Below are 22067 nucleotides of genomic sequence, written 5' to 3'. Positions count from 1 at the left end.
GAAGGATCATTTTGGCATGTTGTTATTCAGCACATTAAGAGGGCCCATTTAGTTCCACTCAGAAATAATCCTCACTGACATATACTTGTCACGATTTTATACTTTAACTACAGCACGATTTCCAGGCTGCCAGAAAGAAATAAGAAGCAACATTTAAAGATGAAAGTGATAAGAATGAATGTGGACCTTCTTTTCAGACTTTTGAAAAATGAAAAATCTTGTAGAAAAAAAATATATGAAGTAGAAGAAACTGACCTTGAATTGTGGATCATGTGCTCATCTTCAGGAAACTTGATCAGTTGGTGACCTGAGCAATCTTCTTCTGACAAGCGCCCTGGGGCCTTTGGCTGGGAGATAATTTTTTGTTAATTTCCTACTTTGAGGTCTTCTTGAACTCAGGTAGCATAATTTGAGCCCCAACCCTACATGAGTTATAGGTGTTTGATTACAAATTCTCAAAATAGATTTCTTTTTTCTACTCAGAGACTAACCCAAGACATTCAGAGTTTCATGGCACCTCTGCTGTTAAGAGAAACTTTTTCTAATCTATCCTTTTCCTGAGGTTGTAGCCCTGTAATGACTCTGGCTGTATGCTGGGGAATCAGTTACCTTTGGTAGACCCTAAGTCTTCTCTCCTGGCCCTGTGTGAATGCTGAAACCTAAATCCCTAGATTACTGAAACTAATAGTCCCTCCCCAACCCCTTCTCCCCAAGCCAGCTGCAATACCAGCTCACCTGTTTACCTCTATGGTTTTATTCCCATCCCGACGTTTTTTCTTTCCTGGCCACAGTAGATTTCCCATACTTTCTGCATATTATACAATAAACATATTTGTGCATCATTTTAAATAAATGTATAACTATTATATGGATCTATCATAATCTTTTATGTACCAATTGAACTGTTTGATTTTTCACAATTAGAAATAGTACTTGGGCAAAGATTATAACTTATTTACCTACCTATTGAACTGTTTGATTTTTTTACAAATAGAAACATTGCTCAGGTAAATATCCATGTATCTAAACTTTCATGGAAATGTCTAATTATTTCCTTAGAATAGATTTTTCATAATGGATTGCTAGGCCAAATGGTATGCACATGTTCAAGGTTTTCACTTCAGCCATAGATAGCACTCTGTAATACCTTTCTTATGATATTTACCTATTTCTTCCTTATTTTATACTTATTGATGGACTTAACTTGTATTCCGTACTGGATTTTAAGCCTAATGGTAAGTAAATCCACAATATTCCACTAGTTTGAACAAAGCACTTAATAAAAATCTTCTGGCTTGAATGTAGCCAAAATTAGTAATTTTAATGGTTCAGAATCAATATTAATAAACTTGTCCTTGAGTTTTATTGGGACACAGCTGCAGCACAGAAAAATGGCCTCTCGATGCAGTTCCTACCTATCTAGGTTTTGTGCTAGATTTCCAGAGAGAAGAAAGGATGGAAGATTAAAGAATAATAAATGAATCTATGGTGGCAAGAGAGACAGAGAAAATGGCTGATAAAAACATAAAAAGATGTTCAACTTTGTTAGTCACTAGGGAAATGCCATTCAAAGCCACAATGAAACACCATTTCACACTCACTAGGAAGGCTAAATTTTTTTTAAAAAGACAAACAATAAAAAACGTTGGTGAGGATGTAGAGAAATTGGAACTCTCACACATTGCAGGTGGAAATATAAAATTGTGCAGTCACTTTGGAAAACAATTTGGCAACTTCTCACAATGTTAAACATAGTTACCATACAACCTAGTAATTTTATCCCTGGGTATCTACCCAGGAGAAATGAAAACACATGTTCACACAAAAACCTGTACATAATGTTTATAATAGTATTATTCATAATAGCCCCAAAGTAGAAACAACCCAAATGTCCATCAGCTGATGACAGGATAAACAAATGTGGTATATCCTTTCAACAGAATACTATTTGAACATCAATGAAATGAAGTACTGATAGCACTACAACATAAATAAATGTTGTAAACACTATGCCTAGTGAAAGAATCCAGTCATAACAGACCACATATTGTATGATTCTATTTGTATGAAATGCCAGAATAGGCAAATCTATGGAGAGAGAAAGTAGAGTAGTGGTTGCCAGGGGCTAGGAGGAGGAAATAATGGGAAGGAAATATTAATTAGCACTGGAGTTTCTTTGGGAATGATAAAAATTGTTCTAAAATTAGATTATGGTAATGGTTGCACAACCCTGGAAATATACTAATGAACACTGAATTGTACGCTTTAGTGAACTTTATGGTATGTAAATTATCTCAATAAATTTGTAAAAAGAGAGAGAGGGAAAAAAAGAGATCCGAACTCCAATTTACCCTTCCTGTAAGACTCTGTGTTTCATTAATTACCATTCCTATGCATATCCAAATCTCTCATTGACTAAATAGCAGTTTGACATTTTTCCTGAAATGATCAGAGCTTATAAAAAGTTCAGATGCACCCTAATGTTCCCCCTCTTCATTTTTTAAACTGCTGTTTACTTCAGCTTTTATTTATCCATCTTCAATCTTTATTCATTATTTTCTGATTGTAAACAGCTTTGCACTATTTGCTTTGCAGAGGAATTTACTAGTGCCCCTAAGACTTGCATTGTTTAACAACCTCTTTCTTTAACCGCCTGCTCCTTTGCAAAAAGTCTTTGGGAGCAGTAAGAAGGAAGATTTTATCTTTATGTGATGTATTCGTAAACCTTTGTATATACTCAACAGTTATAACTTCTCACAGATTGTGGCTGTAAAATACAAAGCTTGAATGATAAATTTCAACTGATGGGACCGGTTGTTTCAGAGACAATAAAACACATATAATCTTACTTTAAACACACACTTCTTCACCCACAAACCCACCTCTGCAATTGGGAAATAGGCACAATGGAGAAATTTTCTGCAAAAAGGCATAAAAATCAGAGTTCTTAAAAATCTACGTCAATCTTCTTCCTCCTCCTCAACATTAATTTCCACTGCACTACTATTCCCCACTTTCCCTTCCTGCACCTTCTAGCAATCGCATGGTGATTTTTAATGATAGCTGTTCTCAAATTTGTTTGTAGTTGCTGTGTATGGACACTCCTGTAGGAATTTCCAGAGTATTAACCAAGCATTTGAGTAGACTGGTGATGGGGAGGGGAGAGCATCCTTCAGCCTTAGGAGTGCACCCCAGGGGAAGACAAAGTGGCAATTGTATTGTGGTGAGTGAATGCAAACTGCTGAGGAAATAAGTCACACATCACCTCTAGACAAGGAGGCTCAGTTACAGGCTGAACCAGTTGTCCAAAGACATGGAGAGTAAACACCAACCTCAATTCTGCAGAGACTGGGAAGCTGAACAGAGAAAGCCCATTTTTTATTCTTACCAACTATTCTGAGAGATGCTAAAAATTTTGCTGGCAGGAGAATGAAATAGATCCATTTACTTTTTCCCCCACCCCCAATAAGTTCTCACATAGCCCTCTTTTCTATTTTTATGGTTTTCTTCATGTGCTTTGATGTTTTTCTATTTTTTCCCCATTTTCTCCCAAGAGCTCACTCTTAACCACAAAGTACAATGACGGGAAATGTACATTTGTTCAAGATAGTATAGAAATGGTTTACATTTTTGCTTCACTTTGCCCAAAGGGGAAGGTGTTTCCAACTACAAAATTAGGGGAAGAGGGAGGGCAGGCCACACACAGAGAATTTGCACTCTGGTCGACTTGAGTTCACTTTTAAATTTAGAGGCAAGGAAGCTTGAAACTGAAACAAAGGCAATGCATTTGGCTATGTGTGGTAGGAAATGACCTTTCCCATGTTGAAATCATAAAATAATTTACCATAAGAAATATCCTTTAGCCGGGCGCGGTGGCTCACGCTTGTAATCCCAGCACTTTGGGAGGCCGAGGCGGGCGGATCACGAGGTCAGGAGATCGAGACCATGGTGAAACCCCGTCTCTACTAAAAATACAAAAAATTAGCCGGGCGAGGTGGCGGGCGCCTGTAGTCCCAGCTACTTGGAGAGGCTGAGGCAGGAGAATGGCGTGAACCCGGGAGGCGGAGCTTGCAGTGAGCCGAGATCGTGCCACTGCACTCCAGCCTGGGTGACAGAGCGAGACTCCGTCTCAAAAAAAAAAAAAAAAAAAAAAAAAAAAAAAAAAAAAAAAAAAAAAAGAAATATCCTTTAATAATGAGTAACAGTCTTTTGAAATAATGTTTTATTTAAAAAAAAAAAAAAACTGGGTTTCTAACATATTGTCTAGAGACAGATCCTAATTTGTTAAATAGGTAGGATAAATAGTGTTGCGGAACAGGAGAAGACCACACCCCACCACCCTGACACTAGGCTCAGAAGCCTGTGTCTGGGGCTAGAGATCCTCACATGCAGAACAGAGGTTATTGGCAAGTAGGTGAAAAGAAAACAATAGGAATCATTGATACCAGGAGGAGAGTAAAACAGATAAGAAAGGGGCACAGGACTGAGCTCTGCTGGGGGCATCAACAAATAGAGGAAAAGCTAAAAAGGAAATTCCAGCAAAGGAGGTGGAGAAGGAGTAACCAGTGAGGTGGGACAAAACCAGAGAGGGTGCCACCAGCGTTTCCACAAGAAGAGTGTTACAAAAATAAGGAAGTGGGCAGGCACATCGAAGGAGCTGAAAGGCCAAGCATGAGGTGGACAGAGAAGTGACTATTACATCTGGCCTTTTGGAGGGCATGGTGACCTCTGCAGGAACAGAGGCATGATGAAACCTGAAGCCCCATTAGGAGAGGTGGAAAAGAGAATGAGAAAGTAGAGACTGCAAATTTGGACAACTTTCAAGAAGTTTGTTTGTAAAGGGAGTAAAACTTTGAGCCAGTGGCTGGATAGGAATGTCCAGTCATAGGATATCTATCACCTCAAACATTTATCATTTATTTGTGGTGGGAACATTTCAAATCTTCTAGTTATTTTGAAATATACAACAAATTATTAATAACTATAGTCACCCAACCATGCTATTGAACACTGGAACTTATTCCTTCCGTCTAAAGACCCCTTACACATTTCTTTTTTTTTTTTTTTTTTTTTTTGAGACGGAGTCTCACTCTGTCGCCCAGGCTGGAATGCAGTGGCGCAATCTCGGCTCACTGCAAGCTCTGCCTCCTGGGTTCACGCCATTCTCCTGCCTCAGCCTCTCCGAGTAGCTGGAACTACAGGCGCCCGCCACCACGCCCGGCTAATTTTTTTTTTTTTGTATTTTTAGTAGAGACGGGGTTTCACCATGGTCTCGATCTCCTGACCTCGTGATCTGCCCGCCTCGGCCTCCCAAAGTGCTGTGATTACAAGCATGAGCCACCGCGCCCGGCCACACATTTCTTTTATACTAGTGACAAATTTTCTCCATTTGTATTTGTCTGAAAATTCTTATTTCACCTTAGTATTTAAGTGATATTTTCATTGAATTTAAATTCTAGGTGGACTTTTCTTTCTATCAGCACTTTAACAATGTCATCCCATTGTTTCTTGGCTTCTATTGTTGAAAATGAGGCATAATTTTTATCATTGTTTTCCTGTAAATAATGTTTCTTTTTTCCTCTGGATGGAGTTTCAGCAATTTGATATTCTGTTCCCAAATGCGTTTTTCTTTATTTCTATTTTGCTTGGGGTTTGCTTAGCCTCCTGATTCTGTGGTTTGAGAATTTTTGTTTTGTTGGGTTTTTTTGTTAATGTAAAAATTGGAATACTTTGACCAGTTTTTCTTCAAATATTTTTTCTGCCTTATTTTCTCTCTTCTACTTTTGGGGCCCCACTTATATGTATGCTGCACCACTTGATTCCATCCCACAGGTTATTGAAGCTCTGTTCATTTTTTTCTTAGTCTATTCCCTCTTGGCTTCAGTTTCAATAATTTTTATTGATGTATTAATGTTTACTTTCCTGTTGTGTCCAATCTGTGTTAATCCCATCTAATAAATTTGTTATTTCAGATATTGTACTTTTCAGTTCTAGGATTTCCATTGTTTTTCTTTCTTTCAATTTTGCCGTTTTTACCTTGTCTTCCATTATATCTCTATGCTTCTCTAAATTCTTTACTGTATTTATCATAGGTACTTTATAGGACTTGTCTGTTTTTTTTTTTTTTTTTTTTTTTTTTTTTTTTTTTTTTTTTTGAGACGGAGTCTCGCTCTGTCGCCCAGGCTGGAGTGCAGTGGCGCGATCTCGGCTCACTGCAATCTCCGCCTCCTGGGTTCACGCCATTCTCCTGCCTCAGCCTCTCCGAGTAGCTGAGACTACAGGCGCCCGCCACCACGCCCGGCTAATTTTTGGTATTTTTAGTAGAGACGGGGTTTCACCATGGTCTCGATCTCCTGACCTCGTGATCCGCCCGCCTTGGCCTCCCAAAGTGCTGGGATTACAAGCGTGAGCCACAGCGCCCGGCAGGACTTGTCTGTTAATTCCAAGATCTGGCTTGCCTCTTGATCTGTTGCTATTGGCTGTTTTCTTCTTGTTGTCTATAGATTACATTTTCCTGTGACATCCAATGTATGGCATTTTTAAAAAATTGTATGCAGAACAATGTGTATGACCCATTTTAGAAATTCTACATTCTATTATTTTCCTCTGAACATTACATTTTGTTTTAACGTAAAATTATTGACGAATTAATTACCTGTCTTTTTTTTTTTTTTTTTTTTGAGATGGAGTCTTGCTCTGTTGCCCAGGCTGGAGTGCAGTGGCGCAATCTTGCCTCATTGCAAGCTCCACCTCCTGGGTTCACACCATTCTCCTGCCTCAGCCTCCTCAGTAGCTGGGATTACAGGTGCACACCACCACGCCTGGCTAAATTTTTTTGTATTTTTTAGTAGAGAGGGGGTTTCACTGTGTTAGCCAGGCTGGTCTCGATCTCCTGACCTCGTGATCCACCCGCCTCGGCCTCCCAAAGTGCTGGGATTACAGGCATGAGCCACCACACCAATTACCTGTCTCTTAAAGGCTTGGTTTAAGTTTTGTTAGGGTCATCTTATAGGCTTTGCCATTAATCTTATGGTGGTTTTCTTAATCCTGGGATGTAGTATTTACTCCTAAGGCAAGTCCCTTCTGTGGATTCAATGGGCAGCCTGAGATCTTTACCAAGCCCTTCTAATTTGAGAGGACATTAACTCTCAATTCTGTCTTCCCAGCAGTAAGCAGCTGCAGAAATTTCGGTCAGCTTTTCGGTCTTCCAGCTGATTATTTTCTCTGGGGCTTATTGGAATCTCATTGCACGCAGTCACGGTTGAACATCTGCCAAACATTTGAGAGGTGTTTACATGTAGATTTGAGGTTCCCCCACCCTCTGTGACTCTGTTATATAGCATTTCCTTACTCAATATCCAGCTGCTCTGACATCCCCAAACTCTAACCCCTGACTTTTCAATTCTATAATGCAGCCTCTTCCAGCTTGAGTTCTATCCTCCAAGGGTTGCACATACTGGAGAGCACTTTCAGGACAAAAGCCAAATAAATACAGCTCACATGCAGTGCAGCTTTCTTTCAAGGGTCGTATGACCTCCACTGTCTGTCATCTTTTGGTAACTCTCCAGTGACTCCAAAGAGTACTTTATTCTTTAAATAGACTTTATTATTTGAGCAGTTTTAGGTTCAGAACAAAATTGAGTGAAAAGTACAGTGTTCCTATATACCCTCTCCCATGCCCTACCCCCAACTCACAGCAGCCTCTCTTACTACAGGATTCTATGCCAGGGTGGTACATTTCTTACAATTGATGAATCTACATTGACACATCATTATCATTCAAAGTCCGTAGTTTACACTAGAGTTCATTCTTGGTGTTTCACATTCTATGGGATTTGACGAATGCATAATGACAACATATCCACAATTATAGCATCATGCAGAGTAGTTTCAGTGTCCTAAAAATCCTCTGTGCCCAGACAATTAATCTCTCCCTCCTCCCTAATTCCTGGCAACCACTGATCTTTTTACTGTCTCTATAATTTTGCCTTTTCCAGAATGTTATATAGTTGAAATCATATAATATGAAGACTTTTCAGATTTGCTTCTTTCTCTTAGTAATATACATTTAAATTTCCTTCATGTCTTCTCATAGCTTGATAGCTCATCTCATTTTAGCTCTGAATAATATTTCATTTTCGGGATGTATCACAGTTATTTATTTATTCACCTACTGAAGGACATCTTGGTGGCTTTCAAGTCTTGGCAATTATGAATAAAACTGCTACAAACATCAGTGGCAGGTTTTTGAGTGGATATAAGCTTTCAACTCATTTGGGTAAATACCAATGAGTATAATTGCTGTATCTTATGATAAAAGCATATGTAGTTTTGTAAATTGCCACACTGTCTTCTAAGGTGACTATGCCATTTTGCATTTCCAAGAGCGATAAATGAGAGTTTCTGTTGCTCCATATCCTCACCAGCACTTGGTGTTGTTGGTGCTTTAGATTTTAGCCATTTTAATATGTGTGTAGTGGTACTCATTCATAATTCTTTTCTTGGTATTTTGTACGTGGAAGATTAGATTTTTCAGACTTTGAGTGTCATTGCTATTTTTCATGTGCCAGAGAACTAGGATTTTGAGATGGCCTAATGCTATATGGTGAGGCAATAATTGTCTTGGTAATATGGATGATGGTTTGCCCCTTGGCTTGGACAGTGAAAACGAAATTCCTTATAGAAATGTATTCTCTTTCTTGATACCTATGAGCCTTCAGCTTTCACAGGTTCACCCAAGAAAACATTTGGGAGAACTGATTTGCTCTGGGGAGCAATTGAAAGAAATTTATAGTGTTTTACTAATCAGAATTTGTATTCTAAGATTCAGAGAGCTAGTTCAAGTAATTTTCCAGAAATAGAAGGAGAAAGGCCCAGGGGAAAGAAGAAAAGATATTTGGGTAGTTTGCTTATCTTGATTTTCACTAACTCTTGATGGTTTAAGACTACTACTTCACTTAACGTGTCTTAGTGCTTCAGCACATAGTCTATGGTCTGCCTTTGATATCACATACCTTGTGAACCTGTTTGTCAAATCAATTAATTTTTACAATCCCATCACCAATTCAGGATTCCAAAAACAACTTCTCATATTGTTGCTATAAATTAAAGAGAGCATGAACACTACAGAACTGAGATGTTTTATTACATTCCCCAAAATATCAAACACAAACCATGGAATTAACTTCAGTATCAGAAATAGCATATTCATTGATCAATTCAGTGAGCATCAACTGCCTACTTCCTAAGAAACAGGAATTCTACTTTGGCTTCTTAAACTTAGTGTGTGGCAACAGAGCCCTTTGATACCTACATCTATTGATCATGGCTTCAGTTACTAAAAAAATTATGTGATCAAAATTCATTGAGTATGGTTTAAAGGCACCTTGCACATTGAAATTCAAAAGCAGATTCTTTCTACAAACCAGTTATTTACTGAGATCCTTGAGCTATTAGTGTCAAAGTGAAATAGAGTGGTCAGCAGTTATCTAGTGAATTCTTGATAAGTAAATTAAGCCATTCCTAGGCAATAAAATATCTGTTCTTGTTAATGGCAGCTTTGCTTCTTTTTATCCCAGAACAGTCTGATATTTAGCAGCCCCAGTTATTAAACATGTGCTCAGACAGAAATTTTCAAATTATCAATTATTTGGTGACCTATTAACACGAATGTTTAAAATATTATGCTTCTTTCTACCTCTAATCATTTGTTTACTCAATAAACATTTAGTAAGTTTTGGCTGTTTTCCAGGCCCTACACCATGCCCTGGGGATAGAGAGAGGAGCAAAACTTAGCTCCTGCACTCAAGTTCACAGATATTCATAAATCATTGTAGCAAGTGACACATACCATAACAGAATTGTCCTATGGAAACTCAAAGAGAAGATGACAGATAAGTACAGAAGGACGAAGAGGAGTGTGCTGGGCTGAGTCTGGAGAAAGGAGGTACACCTGCAAAGACAGGAAGTTGTTAACACAGAAAGAACAGAGGAGATGATATCCCTAGCCACGCCATGAGTATAGAAGAATGGTGTGGGAAAAGAGGCTGGGCAGGCCAGTGAAGGCATCCTAGGAGTGGTACAGCCTGCCCGGAGTTTGGACCTCCTTCTGCAAACAGTGGAAAGCCACTGGGAGATTTTAAGCAGAACATACTCAGATTTATGCTTACAGATTCCTCTGGAAACAGTGGGGGGCATGGATTGGAGGGGATAAGACTGGGGGCAAAGAAACAAGTCAGGAATTTATACAATTATCCAGGCAAGAAATGATGATGATGGCATATTTTTTTTTTTTTTCACTCCGTCACCAGGCTGGAGTGCAGTGGCACGATCTTGGCTCACTGCAACCTCCGCTTCCCAGGTTCAAGCAATTCTCCTGCCTCAGCCTCCCAAGTAGCTGGGATTACAGGTGCGTGCCACCACGCCCAGCTAATTTTTCTATTTTTAGTAGAGACAGGGTTTCACCATGTTGGTCAGGCTGGTCTCAATCTTGTGACGTTGTGATCCACCCGCCTCGGCCTCCCAAAGTGCTGGGATTACAGGCATGAGCCACCGTGCCGGGCCTGATGATGGCATATTTTTTAGCCATAAAAAGAAATAAACTACTGGTGCATGTTACAACATTTGAGGATGAACCTCAAAAATGTTATGCTAAATGAAAGAACCAAATTACAAAAGACCAAATATTGTATGATGCCTTTTGTGTGAAATGTCTAGAATTAGCAAATCTATAGACACAGAAAGTTGATTAGTGGTTGCTTAGCTCTGACAGCCAGAGGAATTGAAAGAATGGCTAAGGGATATGGAGCCTCCTTCTGGGGTCATGAAAATATTCTAGAATTGATGATTGTTATAGATGCACAACTCTGTGAAAATACTAAAAACCATTGAACTGTACACTTCAAAAAGATGAAATGTTATGAATGTGAATTGTATCTCAATTTAAAAAATTTATAAGAAAAAAAGAAAAGAAACAATGAGACCAGAACAAGAGAGGTAAAAATACTCTGATTCTGACCTGCAGATCTGTGTGGCTGGGGCTGCCACAGATCAGGTCAGGGAATTCAGAAGGATGATAGCTCCTTTCTGGACATTTTGTTTGAAGTGCCTGCAAAATTGTATTAGTCAGCTTGGTCTGCAGTAACAAAACATCATAGACTGAGTGGCTTAAAGCACAGGAATTTATTTCTCATGATTCTGGAGGCTGGGAAGTCCAAGATTAAGGTGCCTGCATATTCAGTTCCTGGTGAGGGTCCCCTTCCTGGCTTGCAGATGGCTGCCTTCTCACTGTGTGGCCATAAACAGGAGCTCATGGAGGGGAAGGGTTGGAGAAAGAACTCTGGTGTCTCTCTCTTTCATCTTATGAGGACACTAATCCCATCATGGGGCTCTATCCTCATGACCTCATCTAAACCTAATTATCTCCCAAAGGCCCATCTAAAAATACCATCACAGCGGGAGTTAGGGCTTCAACATGCGAATTTCGAGGGGACACAAACATAAAGTCCATAACAGAGGTATCGTAAACCTAAGTCCATAACAGCGGTATTATAAACATAAGTCCATAACAGAGGTATGAAGATGGTGATCAATAATAGCTAGGGGAACTTACAAGAGGGTCCAGAAATAAGGATTAGAAAGAATTTAACATATACTTAGTTCTCAAAGCAATGGAAGTGAATAAAACAAACTAAGGAGGGCACATGGAGAGAGAAGAGGACTGGGGCTAGACCACTAGGGAAAGTCATTGCAGACAGAAGAAGAGGTGGCCTTGAAAAGGGGTGAAATGAAGCTGTTAGAAAGCAAAGAGGTAAATAAATACCCCAAAACCCACCAAGTCCAGTCAACTCCCGAGCTCAGTGTTTTAAAATACATACTTGGGAGCATCTCTAAACACAATTTTGCTAAATCAGGGCATTTGGTATTCAAGTGGGCCCATCCTGGACTGCGTAAGATTGCCATTGCACTGTGACCAGACTCCTAGCTGGACGCTGACCACAGGTCTCTGGGCTTTCATGAAATGGAGTGTATTCCTGCCTTTGTTCACCTGTCATGTAGCTGGGAACTTCACTCTCTATTCACTGTGCAGTTTTCATTTTCACTATCCCACTAATGAAGTGGTTATGTTTGGCTTTCATCATAATTAGAGTTCATTTAGTTCAAGTGCTTTGTAATTAATCTTTTATGTTAATTAATCTTTTTATACATTAATATATCACAAAACACATGAAAGCAAAACATTTTCCTTACTAGCAAATTAAATTAAGCTTCTTCAGCCTATAAGCAAAGCAGAAGGAAAAAGATCTAGACACATCAGGCCACAGAAATCCTCCTTTTGCCAAAAAAAAAAAAAAAAAAAAAAAAATTGACTCTCAGGTCTACATTAAAATTAGCACTTGGAAAATAGGAAAAATAAAATCACCCAAGCCATTCAGTTACCTAGTTTTCTCAGCAAGGTGTCCGTTCTCAACTAGCTTGTGGCTTGAAAAAAAAACAAAGGAAGGGAGATTTTTCAATAGTCATTTTTATATCTAGTCAGGATTTCTTTATCTGATTTTTAAGTGTGAAGTTATGGAGCAAAAGCAAACACTGCCAAAGCACATGCTCCAGCTGACGTCATTTATTATTACCTTGCAAGCAATAAACAGGGCTTACAGGCAAGTCCTGCTTCATGATTTCAAAACACGTCTTTTGCATATTTTATCTGTCCTGGTCCTCTCAGAAACCTGGGGCTGAGGCAGCGTAGCCAGGGGACAGGCCACTTGCATTCAAATCCTGACTTCATTTTCCTAGCTGTGTGTTGCCGGCCTTGTCACTTTATCTCTCTACATTTTCTCATTTCCAAAATGACTACTACTCATTAGAGTTGCTTGAGAATTAAATGAATTCATAGATGCAGATGTTTAGAACTGTACCTGGCATACAGTAAATGCTCAGTAAACATGATTAATATCATAGTTATTGTGATTATCATCATTTTCTGAAGCCGGAGACACAGAAAGACGAAATTACTCAAGTAACATGTAGTAGAATTTGCACTCCTGTCCCATCTATTAGGAGTTCCAGACGCTTTCCACTCTGCCAATGACAACTGGGGTTCTGGGGCACAACCCAGCACCTTAGAGGATACAACAGAAAAGACAATAGGTCATTCTCAACCAACAAGGTGCTCTGTGACCAAGGTGCCAGAAAAGCCCCTCCCACACTCCTACCCCAGGTAAGAGCCAAGCTGGGGTTCCTGGCTTAGAGTCCCTCTTGGCTGGGCAAACTGCAGCTCGGGTATGCGGTGTATCAACTATGCTTTCTATTTGTATTGTGCCTAGACACAGCGTAATACATCTCTGATTTTCTATTTAGGATACATTCCTAGATGGGGAATTATTGGGTCAAACTGTTTTTCATCTCATGGTACAGCTTGCCAAATTATTTTCTGAAAAGATTGTAGCAATTTTTACTGCTTGTTATGAGTAATACATGAGAATGTTGATCTTCGCCCTTACTAGTATTGAATTTTTTTGAAAAATCTGTGTCAAATCAATAAGCTGAAAATAAATGCTTTAATGTCATCTTAATTTATACTTCCTGAGTGTCCACATAGGTTAAGTGATTTTTTCCACGTTTGTGGCCCACTTAAAGTGTGTGAGAGTGTGTGTGTGTGTATTGTTCATATCACTGGCCTATATTTTTCTATTTGGTGATGCTTTTGAAGTTTTCTTACTGATTTTAAATATTTTTATAGTTTAAAATATTAACAATTTGTAATGCTTATTACAACAAATATGTGCTCCCATTTGATCGTTTGCTTTATAACTCATAGTGTATGTGTCCATTGTTTTTTTAAAACCATGTTATAGTTTTAATGCTAATGTCATTAAATCTACTAATCTTTTCCTTTGTGATTTCTTCCATGGCTTTTATGCAATTTCAGTCACGTCTCCTCTCAGACTTTGCCCTTCCAAACAGAAGTTCTGGGCATTGTACTGCTGGTGGGAACCCATAGAGCCAGCCTCCCATGGCAGTCACTCCCACCACTCTGGCCACCCCTGCCCAGATGCCTATGTCACCTATGCTCACCTTTCCGAATGGTGAGAAAGAAATGCCATTTCTTTCTACTTTAAAACAAAAATATTATGACAAACATGTCGATCTATGTGACCCAGGCTTTGTGCAGGCATTCTTGGGAGACTTTCTGTAAAGAGACCCAGTCCCTTTTTCTCTGTCATTTAAAAGGCACTATGAGCCCTTCATTTATGCATGAGGCAGGGAATTTGGTTTACCTCCGGATACATCACACTGTGTTGCTCTCCATCAAGACTTGGCTTCTGTTTGCTTCTCATTCACTTAGATTTATCAGCCAGAGTAGTTGGATGTCATGAGAAACTTCAAAATTTGCTATGTGCTTCTCTTCCATGGCAGCTATAACTACTGAGAAAAAGATCTTGGCCAGGAACCGTGGCTCATGCCTGTAATCCCAGCACTTTGGGAGATTCTGGTGGGAGGATCACTTGCAGCCGGGAGTTCAAGACCATCTTGAGCAACATAGTGAGACCCCTGTCTCTAAAAGAAAAAACAAAAAAGTCTGGTTCCTGAATACTCTAATCTCTAGAATGAGTTATATAATAATTATAATTAATGATATTTTGCATAGCCATTTATGGATCATAGGGTATTTTATCAAGATTGCATGGGCTAATCTTTATCAAGATTGCATTGGCTAATATTAGCATTGGCTAATACTTATAACACAGTGTTGAATGGTAGCAGATAGAGTGATTATCCTTGTTGAATTCCTGATGTTAGTGGAAATGCCTGTAGAGTTTTCCCATTAAGTAAGATGACGGATTTTAGGACCAAGGCATATATACTTTATTATGTTAAAGTACCCATCATTTCTTATTTTCTTGAATGTTTTCAATAAGGAAGCAATCTAAATCCATAAAGAAGCCATGGGAAGCCTTTTATCAAGATTATCTAATTTGATACTCCAAATCAAAAGGCAAATTAATTTTTTCATTTTACAAATGAAGAAACTGAGTGTTCAAGTGACTTGTTGGAGGCTGAAGAGCCAAAAGCCATGAATACAGCCATGACACAGATCTAATATCATATTTAATAAAACATGTTTCTTATTTCTAATCCAATTTTCCATTCATGACACCATCTTTTTTGGTTTTAAAAATTTGTCTTTTTATATTGAAATAATTTCAAATTTACCAAAAATGTTGTAAAATTAGCACAAAGAATTTCTGTACACTCTTCATCTGCTTCCCAAATATTAATATTTCATGTAACTACAATGCAATTATCAAAACAGAAAATTAGCACTGATACATGACCATTATCTGGTCTACAGACCTCATTTAAATTTCATCAGTTTCCCATTAATGTCCTTTTTCTGGTTCAAGGTCAAATCTAAGATCACATGTTGCATCTAATTGTCATATCTCCTTAGTCTTCTCTAATCTGTAATAATCCACTGGTCTTTGTCTTTCATGACTTGGACATTCTTGAGAAGTACTAGCCAGTTAATGTAGAGACTTTCTCTATTTGTGTTTGTCGGGGGTTTCCTCATAATTAAAGTCGGTTATGTATTTTTGGCAAGAACACCACAGAAATGATGTTGTATTCTTCTCCATGCATCATCTACGGAGGCACATGATGTCAATTTGTCTAATTACTCACGATGTCAATTGTGATCACTTGGTTTCTCCAGGTTTCTCCACTGTAAAGACACGATTTTTCCCTATTTAGTTAACAAATATCTTATAGGGGAAATACTTTGAGACTACATAAATGTCCTGTTTCTTATCATCTTTTTACCCACTACTTTGTTGTTTGCCAAATAATAATTTTCTATTTCTATTATTCTCTCTTCTACTATTATTATTTCTTTCATTATTCTTTATTCCAACTAATGTTTATTTATTAATTGGAATTCTTTTGTAATGAAGAGTTATTCCTTCTCCCTATTTATTTATTATTTATGTCAGCATAGACCCATAACATATTATCTTATTGTGTTGTAATTCATTGATATCATTATTTACTTTGTTCAAATTGTCCCAGATTTGGCTGAGAGCTACTTCAAGTTAGCTCCTGTTTCCTTTTGGCATTACCATTATCTTTTGAGCACTCCTGCTTTTTGGCTCCAAAATGTTCCAGGCACGCTTGTAATTTCCCATCCTCAGTTCTAGAATCAGCTATTTTTCAAGAAGCTCTGATTCTATTTATCAAAGAATGTTAGAAACCAAGCTCTTAATACCGTGTGAGCTCATTGGTAGTGAGGTTTCATTGATTCTAGGCCTTTTCAATAAGCAGAACTAAGAGATAGATACACACACACACACACACACATCTATTTACATATCTGTAAATAGAGATAGTGTTATTCCTTCTTTACTAATTCTTTTTCCTTTAATGGATTTTTCTTGTCAAGTTGCACTGGCTAATATTTTTAACACAATGTTGAAGAGTAGTAGATAGAGTGATTATCCTTGTTGAATTCCTGATGTTAGTGGAAATGCCTCTAGAGTTTTCCCATTAAGTAAGATGATGGATTTTAGGACTAAGGCATATATACTTTATTATGTTAAAGTACCCATCATTTCTCATTTTCTTGAATGTTTTCAATAAGGAGGCAATCTAAATTTATAAGGAAGGCATGGGAAAAAAGACACAATGGCAAAAATGCACACTGATAAAATATGCCAATATATTAACTGTGAAAACTCTTTTAAAAAAGAATACTAGCAATAACCATCTAATTTTGCATTTTAAAAAGGTAACACTAAAATTATTAACAAAAGGACAAGATGCAGAGAACCTAGTTAAAGTGGCCTAAGATTCTTTTCAAGTTTAAGAGAGGAGTAAAAATAATAACTTTAAACTTCAAAAAATTACAGTTGCATATACAGATTAAAATTTAAAAGGTAGATGCTAAAAGTTTAGAAATACAATCTGTAGATTCCAAAAACAGCATTGCAGGTAGTGAGAGGAGGAAACATAGAAAACTTCATTAATCTAGCAGAAAGCAGAAGAAGAAAATAAACAAAGATAAAGAGAGTAAATAAAAAATACAAATAAGGTACATAAATGCAACCAACTGTATCAGTAATCATAATAAAAATAAATAGATTAAATTTACCCAATAAAATGCAGAGATTGACAAACAATTTTTTTTATAAATCCTGTTGAATATTATTTACAAGATATACAACTAAAATATAAGGATACAGAGAGGTTGAAAGGAGAGCGATGGTGGGGTAAGTTGAATTATTGGTCCTAATTCTTCATTCCCTCTTCATTCACACTCTTACCATAGCTTCTTTATGGGCAGCCTAGTTCCCCACCCCTTGACTTTGGGCTTGGTCATGGAACTTACTTTGGCCAGTGGAATGGACCAGAAATAATAGTGTGCCAATTCTAAGACTAGGCCTTATGAAACCTCACATATTTTCCATTGCCCCCTTGCGACTTTGCCATTGTCATGAGATCTTCTCCTGTATAGCTGCTGTCCCAACAGCATGGACAACAAAATAAACACATGTAGAGCAGAGGTTCCCCAGCCAACCCATAGACATATAATGGGAAGCAGAGTCCCACAGCACAGAACAGCTTACATCAGCAGAGCCCCAGCTGACCAGTGTTCTGTGAACCAATCTTTTATTTTAGCCTTCATGTGCTTATTTGGCATAATAGGGAGATATAAGGCCTATAATCTCCTGCCCACCATTTTGAGCCCTCGTTTTTGTATAAGGCACTTTTGTATTTTTCTAATCTGCCAGACCAGCAACGCTCTGTCGTGTAAGATCTACAGGATAGCTTCCAGTTCCCAGTATCATCCTTTAGGTCTTTTAATCTCTTTTATATTCTTACAATCACAGTGACTTACCCACATTCATTTTTTGTTAGTTTGGCCTAGAATATTGTAGGTATTGTCTAATACTTGATACAGTGGTTGCAGCTCATTTCTTTCAGGGAAGCATTTGGGAGTAGTGATCTTTCTGACATCCTTTTGTAAAAAATAGCCTAAAGAAAATGAATTCTACAGGTTCATCATTTGCTGGTCTCAGAGCCTACCTTTTACCTAGTAATCAATGACTCCTATCTAATAATCATGTTTTTCTCCCTGACATATTCTTAAGAAACTCTTCATTCTAGTTTTGAAAGCTTTTTTTACATTGCTCAGCAAAATCTCTTTTGATGGTGATAGTGTACATTTAACAAAAACAAATTACACTGGCAAATTTCCCATTCACATTGAAACGACACAAAACATGTATACTTAGCAGTCATATTCAGCAGTGTCCAGGAAACTGAAATAACAACTGATGGATGCTTGCAGTAAACATCTGCCAAAGTGCAGGGAGAAAACAGTCTCAAAACTGTTGTAGAAGCGTTCAAGGCAAATCACATTTCTATGAAATATTGATGCAGCATCAAAGATGATGTTGCCTTAGACATTTAAGTGAGCTTGTGTTATGAAAGGTGTAACTCTCGTGTTTTATACCTGCACACAGTAAAAGTATCAGGAGTGTCTGAAAAGACTATCTCATTACTTAGACTCTTAAATTGCCACACTGAATTTTTAAAAGTCACATAAAAGAATGGATTTGTGATATGAAGAATGCATTGATTTCTCCATATTCTGTCTCTGGAGTGAAGAAAAAAATGAGGCAGTATATTAAAGAGTCATCAAGTTCAATGTTTATGACAATAATAAAAACTTTTAATAGCGAGTGTTCTAAAAGAGATTTGAGTTTTTGTACTGGATACAATACAAGACGGGGATACTAAGTTTATGTGGTGATAAACAGTTATTTAAGAAAGAACTGATGCATTCAAGCAACCATAGGTGATTTATAAGTAAAACAGAATTTTAAGTAGTAATAGCAGGAAAAACTGAACATCGCAATTCTTGTTCTCAACTTGAAATAATATAGTTCAGTTTACACCAAGTAGCAAGCTCAAGGCCACTGACCAGGAAGTTGTGATCTTGTTTTACTTTAAAAAGATAAAAGATTTCCCCAAGGCCACCACCTTGATTGATTTTGTTGTAAGTGTTTTTGTTGCTGCCAGACGTCTGGGATGGAGGGTTGATTCCACTCCTGGCACCATCACTGGTGGTCCATGCAAGGCCCCAGGACTTTTGCCTTAATGTTTTTATTCCATTTTATCCCAATTCTCCATTCCCATCCTATTTTCCCATAGGCAGCCATTCTAATGTATTTTCAATCATTTTTTAGTTAATACTTATTGTATGCCCTATTATGTGTTGGCTTCAACGGCTAGGAATGCATCACTGATCAAAGCAGATAAAAACTCCTACCTTCCTGGATCCTATTTTCTAAAGGGAGACGCTCGATTTAAAAATCAAATAGTAGGGCCGGGCGCGGTGGCTCACGCCTGTAATCCCAACACTTTGGGAGGCCGAGGCGGGTGGATCACGAGGTCGGGAGATCGAGACCATCCTGGCTAACACGGTGAAATCCCGTCTCTACTAAAAACACAAAAAATTAGCCGGGCGCCGTGGCGGGCGCCTGTGGTCCCAGCTACTCCGGAGGCTGAGGCAGGAGAATGGCGTGAACCCGGGAGGCAGAGCTTGCAGTGAGCCGAGATCGCCCACTGCACTCCAGCCTGGGCGACAGAGTGAGACTCCGTCTCAAAAAAAAACAAAAAAAATCAAGTAGTAAATATTATTAAAGGACAATAAGTACTAGAGAGAAGACTAAAACAGGGAAGAGGAAAAGGAAAGGCTTGGGATGTGGGTGCCATTTTAAACGGGACAGCCAGGAAAGGGCTTACTCAAGAGGTGACATTTGAGCCTAGATTTTAAGAAGGTGAGCATGGGGAGCCATGCAGATATCCGAGAGAATAATTCGGGGACAGCACATACGAGGGCTCTAGGCTTTTGCTTCCAGCTTCTGAACAGTACTTCATGGTGTGCTTCTCCCATACTTAACTCACGAATTCTCTGGCAATGGACTTCTAGTGGCCCTGTATGAGAAGCTCACTGACGAATATACCCCCAGAAAGAGGTGGATGGATCCTGGGGTACACAGGTAATTCAACCAAGTACTTCTGGATTTTCCTCTAGAATAGCCACACTTGTCTTCACCAGTAGCAGCTCATCATGGTCATGACATGTCTGCCACGATCTTTGTTCAGATTTCTAATTTTTGCAAAGATGATGAAAACAAAATGATATTTCATTTTTTTTTAAAAGAGAATGGCTCCTTTTTTACCATTTTTAACTGTGGTAAAAAATGTAATAAAATATGCCATTTTTTCCGTTTTTAAGTGTACAATACAGTAGCAGTAATTACATTCATAGTATTGTGCAACTATCACTACTATCTATTTCCAAAATTCTTCATCACTGCAAGTGAGCATCTCTTCATATGCTTTTCAATACATTTATGTTTGATTTTGCCTTATTTACCATAAGAAAACAAGTTAAACTATTATAGTAAAAGAAAAGAAGCTCTAAGTCTTAATATAGCACCATTGCTTTGGAGTCAAGAAGCCCTGGATTTGAATCCAATATCTTGCCTTGCTGGCTGCATGACCCTGGGAAAGTTGCTTAATCTCTTTGGGCCTCAGTTCTCTTATCTATAGAATGGAGATTATACTATTAATCCTTCTACATTCTTCTAAATATTAAGTGTAATGATATATGTACAGGGTTGCTGTCCTTAGTAAAAGTATTTGATAAACAGCAGCTAGCATTATTATTATTATTATTTTTTTTTTTTTGAGACCGAGTCTTGCTCTGTCAACCAGGCTGGAGTGCAGTGGCACGATCTTGGCTCACTGCAACCTCCACCTCCCAGGTTCAAGCGATTATCCTCCCTTAGCCTCCCAAGTAGCTGGGATTACAGGCACCCGCCATCACACGCCTGGCTAATTTTTGTATTTTTAGTGGAGACGGGGTTTCACCACGTTGGCCAGGCTGGTCTTGAACTCCTGACCTTAGGTGATCTGCCTGCCTTGGCCTCCCAAAGTGCTGGGATTACAGGCTTGAGCCACTGAGTCCGACAGCATTACTAGTAGCAGTATCAGTAATAATGTGATTATGAATTATGCTTAGGCTGCCATTTCATCTGAACCTGCCCTAATTCAAATGGTGGGACAGGGGCTCCTCAGTGTTACAGCATTATCATCCTTACCACCAAAGAACCTGGGCTCAGAATTTAGTGGAGGAATAAAGAGGATTGAGAAATAATTTCATTGCGGAACCACAAGAAGTAAGGGTAAAAATGATTAAATAACATTCAAATCATTATCTCCCATTTTTTAGTCTTCATGTTCCTTTATTGGAGCAAAATTCCTGATCAGTGTACAGTGATATATCTACTAAACAGAGACCTGTGCAGAAATTACATACTATCCATCTAGATAGCTTGTTACACTTCACCTATTGATGGAATCATTCCATTTATCAAGTTTTATACATCAAAAAGCTTTGAATTTCATCAGGCTTTTCATTAATTCACCTCTGAAAAAGTGGCATTTAATTTCAGCTACCATGTTTTACAGCATTAAAAAGCTTATGCATCTCTGCACAATGGCATTGAGCAGATGAATCCCACCCAGATTCACATAGTCACATTTGAGAGCTTTAGACCAGAGAGCTGGGCCAAAGTTCCTCCTAATCAACACAGACTTCTTACCGTGAGAGCCTATCTTCTTGGCCACATTTTACATAGCCAATGAAGACGTGCCAGCAACCATCCCATGTATAACTTGGCATTAGAGCACAAGATCTGTCAAACAATGATCTTAAATAAGGAGCAGTTCCAGGGCCAACAGATGAGGACAGGAGGCTTCTCGAATGGAAGAAGGTTCTCCTCCCTAGCTGCGTGAGTGCACACTCCCCAGCAGGAGGAGGAATGACTCTTTGCTACCTTCTCCTGTGCTTGAAAACAGATGCTCTGCCACACTGAGGACATTGGAATCTCAAGATCTGCCAGATGTACTTTTTTTTGGTCTGATTTTTTTTTAATGCTGTGATACGTTAATACACATTTTGAATCTGAATCTCTTAGATTTCACTGATGACACTAATA

At 38.4% G+C, this 22067-nt stretch overlaps 1 long non-coding RNA gene across 1 annotated transcript in view; it reads right to left on the bottom strand.

The window, feature by feature from the left end:
* Positions 1-255: 255 nt before the first annotated feature.
* LOC131381384 (uncharacterized) overlaps positions 256-22067 on the bottom strand; it is a 112496-nt gene continuing 90684 nt past the window's right edge. Inside the window, exon 4 of the long non-coding RNA XR_009210096.1 lies at positions 256-347. This is a non-coding gene — a long non-coding RNA (uncharacterized LOC131381384). The remainder of the gene's footprint in view (positions 348-22067) is intronic.

Source organism: Hylobates moloch, unplaced genomic scaffold (assembly GCF_009828535.3).
Source record: "Hylobates moloch isolate HMO894 unplaced genomic scaffold, HMol_V3 SCAFFOLD_15, whole genome shotgun sequence".
Classification (NCBI taxonomy): Eukaryota; Metazoa; Chordata; class Mammalia; order Primates; family Hylobatidae; genus Hylobates; species Hylobates moloch.
This window is presented reverse-complemented; position numbering and strand designations above follow the sequence as displayed.